The following is a 5000-nucleotide window of genomic DNA, read 5'->3' on the forward strand; positions in this document are numbered from 1 at the left end:
TTTTTTGTGTGTGTGTGTGTGTGTGTTGTAGCCACGAAATGAAAAGTGAAAAAACTCGATTGGAGTCCGTTGATGTCGCCGATAAGAGGGAAGTACTAACTACTGTGCAATCAAATCTTTTTCCTTTGCCTTTTATGCTCATCACGTGTTAGCTTTCAGGATTCACATATCATCGTCATCTTTAGCCGTTACTAGTCCATTGCAGAACAAAGGCCTCAGACACTTGCGTCTGTTCATAATCCTTCTATGTCAGTCCACACACTTCTTCATCTATTAGCGTGCCTTTTTCCCATTCGTACACACGCAAACTCTATTTGTTCGTCAATCCATCGTCTTCTCTCCCTGCCTCTTTTGCAATCTCTAGAGGCCCATATATATATATATATATATATATATATATATATATATATATATATATATATATATATATATATATATATATATATATATATACACACATCTGTTTTTATGTAACATATAAACGGAGAGAAAGAGAAAACGAGAGAGAGGAGGGTAGGAGAAAGTAATACCTGGGTATATATAATAATATCTGGGCAATAGATATGCTTTCTCTCAATCACGAAATTTCACACGCACATATGAGAGCATATTCAAATATTACAGTAATCCACAGTAGAGTATACTGTTCAATGATTGATCCCATTTTCTATGTTCTTTACAAACGAAGTATAACCCATCTATCTCATGAAGTCTAGATTTGCATCGATTATTCATCATTTCGTGTCAAACAAATGATTGATTCTTACTCAGAAAATAATCTGATGACTGAATAAGAAGAAGCGGTGATAAGAACCCAAAGGTACAAAAACTGATATAAATTTTCTAAGAAATTTAGACCAATTTTCAAAATTGTAGTCTGGTGCTGGCTTCAGAAAAAACGGGAAACAACCCAGCCCCGACCGATTTGCACACAAGGTCTTGAATGACTACTGAAGAAATTCTAGTTCAAGGACATCGTTAAGGCGAAGGGGAGGGGCTTGCAGTCCAAACGTGGGCGTGGCTATTTGCCGATGAAAGTCGTGGGTGGAGTCACAGATGGATATTGTAACAGGTGAAACCAAAAACGTCATTCACTTCTTCGTTTTCCTCGTTCTTGAAATTCCTTCAAGGTGACAACGGTTGTATCGTTACGGTTGGCCTGAGATTAACCTTTTAGATAGACCTGATCTATGTACCATAATCACATGGATTAGCAAGATACTTTTACGTCTTCGATGCTAGATTCGGAGTGGATGCTGAGTTGGTTTATGCTCTGCGAAATTTTACTGTTGTATATAAATGCTCATCTAAAAAGAGAAAAATAAATGTTACAATAGGCTTTAAACATGTTATATAAAAAGGCGTTCCTAAAAGACTGCCTTATCTAAAAATAAGAAAATTTACATTAGGTTTTCAGCATGTTATATAAAGAAAAGCGTTCCTAAAAGACTGCCTGATCAAATATAAAAAAAAAAAGAAGTTAAATTAGGCGTATGAGATGTTATTGATAAAAGCCTCTCTTAAGTGTGCCTAGTCCCCCCTCCCCCCAAAAAATAGAAGAAAGTTACAATAAGCTTTCGGGATGTTATAAAAAGAAAAAAAAACGTTCCTTTAAGACTACCTGATCCAAAATAAAAGAAAATTTATTATAGACTTTCAGGATGTTATAAAAATTTTTTTTAAGAGTTTGATCCAAAGAGATAAAAAGAAAAGTTACAATATGCTTAAGGGATGTAATAAAAAAAGTTTTCCTTAAAAAGTGCCTGATCTAGAAAAAAGGAAAATTTATAATAGACTTTCAGGGTGTTATGAAAAACATCGTTTTCTAAAAGCGTCTAATCCAAAAAAAGAAAAGAGAAAAGTTACAATAGCTTTTCAAGCTGTTATGGAAAAAACGTACCTAAAAGACTGCTTGATCAAAAAAAAAAAAATAAAAAAAATTGCATTAGGTTTACAAAATGTTATTAGAAGAAAAAAACTGTACTGAAAGTTACAATAGGCTTTCAGGATGTTATAAAAACGCGTACCTAAAAGAGTGTCGAAATTCACTATCACTATATCAGTAGCGTGTAAGAAGGCAGTTAATATAAATGACCAAAACCCGATCTAGAAATTATCACCATCATAAAGTGTGACGCTCAACTACTCTAACACTAACATCTAATTTGAACCTGGTTAAAGCTGCATCATCACCAGTAATAGAATCAGACATATCTTTGAAAGTTATCAGGAAAAAAAAAAACTTTACTTAATGATTAAGCGCAAAGTGATTTCGTTTTAGAAGAGTATGACACTGTATTAACATACTTAACTCGTATATATTGCAGTTGTTAGAAGTACAAGTTAAATTCATGAGTTTATCATATTTCGTATTGGGTTTTATGTAGTGTTTGTCATTAACATTTGAATGAAAGGAGAATTAGTTGAACTATGATTATATCTTTAAGATCTTGTGTCACTATCATCCACTTATGCTATTCATATTTTTTGTGTTCATTATTATCTCAATCATCATCAGTATACTATTTTTATTATTATTATTATTATTATTATTATTATTATTATTATTATTATTATTATTATTATTATTTGTTGTTGTTGTTGTTGTTATTGTTGTTGTCTAATAGCGGTAAACTTCCAACAAGTGCAGACGTTTTTAGTCCACTGCAGGACAAGGCCTCAGACATGTCCTTTTATATGATATTGAATAATCAAATACGAAAATAATTTATACAATTATTAATAAATAAAAGCAAATTCCATAGAAATATTAAAGCATGTTTAGATGAAACTAAACAAAACTTCGATTAGGTAACCGGTATGAAAACCATCCGCGAGAGAACTACAGTAGATGGACAGGTTAATAAGAATAATACATCATAATGTATATAACTTATAAACTATCATCCCTAACTTGAATATAACCCCGTCGTTTACTCATAAAAAATCACCGAAAGTAAAAGATATTTTTTCTAATCATGTTAAGTTTCAGAGATTTGTTTATCCCTTATAATTGTATTCGGCCAGATCAAATTATTGAAATAATGTCATATTTTCTCATAAAGTGAGATTTCTTTACATTGGTGATCCATACTTACTTAACACTTTCAAAATTGGGCTTGTTCTTATCTTAATTATTTGTTCCTCTTCACAGAAATAAGAGTAATATTTGATATTATTTACCCAATGAAGTAGGCGAGGATTTAGATGGAAAAATTTTCATACTAAAAATTTCAACCGAATTTTTTTTTTATTTATTTATCACAAAACTAAGAAAACGAAGGTGAATAAAAATGAGTTATTATTATTATTATTATTATTATTATTATTATTATTATTATTATTATTGTTGTTGTTGTTAATTAATAAGCTACAACCCTAGTTGGAAAAGCAGAATGCAATAAGCCCAGGGGCTCTAAGAGGGAAAATAGCCCAGTGAGGAAAGGAAACAAGGAAAATTAAACATTTTAAGAATAACATTAAAATAAATAACTTAGAAATTAGATAGAATAGTGTGCCCGAGTGTACCCTCGAGCAAGAGAACTCTAACCCAAGATAGTGGAAGACCATGGTACAGAGGCTATGACACTACCCAAGACTAGAGAACAATGCTTTGATTTTGGAGTGTCCTTCTCCCAGAAGAGCTGCTTACCATAGCTAAAGATTCTCCTCTACCCTTATCAAGAGGAAAGTAGCCACTGAACAATTACAGTACAGTAATTAACTCCTTTGGTGAAGAAGAATTGTTTGGTAATCTCAGTGTTGTCAGGTGTATGAGGGCAGAGGAGACTGTAAAGAATAAGCCAGACTATTTGGTGCATGTGTAGGCAAAGGGAAAGTGAACCGTAACCAGAGAGAAGGATCCAATGTAGTACTGTCTGGCCAGTCAAAGGACCCCATAACTCTCCAACGGTAGTCTCTCAACGGGTGGCTGGTGCCCTGGCCAACCTACTACCTTGAGTTGTAACTTATTTATTTTCGTCGCCGAAATAAGAATAATAATCAACGTGATTTACCTAGTGAAGTAAAGGAGGCGAGGAATTAAGCGAATTAAAGCATTTGATAATTGAAATTCGGCCGATTTTTATTTTTTCTATTTATCACAAAACTAAAAAAACTTGAAGGTAAAGAGGAATTGGAGATTGGAAATCAACACCACAATAGACTTGAAAGTTACAAATTGGCATTTCAATTAACCACCTCAAGATTTAAGAGCTGATGTTTCCCAAGGACTACAAGAATCCAGGATGCCACCGACTGGTGATTTAAACGGCTTCATTGAGAAATCCTTGCTGCTAAACTTGCCGGCCTTAACGATGCTCGAATTCTGAAATTGGGTCGTTAACGTACAAGAGCTGCGTTGCTTTTATTCAGTGATGCCATTTAAATAAAGGGGTTTGGGGTAGCAATCTAGAAAGGGGTCCGCACAAGGTTGAATTAAAATCGATAATTTTTCATGCTTATAGAGACAAATATATTCATATCTTATGGTATGGTCTAATCTCCTCTATATGATAAAGACCAAGTGTCTGGATATATATATATATATATATATATATATATATATATATATATATATATATATATATATACATATATATATGCAGTCTATATATATATATATATATATATATATATATATATATATATATATATACACACATACATATATATGTATGCATATATATTATATATATATACATGTATATATGTATATATAATTTATATATATATATATTTATATAAATATATATATATATATATATATATATATATATATATATATATATATATATATATATAAATATATGTATATATATATGTATAAATATATTTTTATATATATATATATATATATATATATATATGTATATATATATGAATATATATATACACTTATATATATATGTATCTCTATATATATACGTATATATATGTGTGTATATATATATATATATATATATATATATATATATATATATATATATATATTTAGTGAC

This window comes from Palaemon carinicauda, chromosome 18 (assembly GCF_036898095.1).
Source record: "Palaemon carinicauda isolate YSFRI2023 chromosome 18, ASM3689809v2, whole genome shotgun sequence".
NCBI lineage: Eukaryota > Metazoa > Arthropoda > Malacostraca > Decapoda > Palaemonidae > Palaemon > Palaemon carinicauda.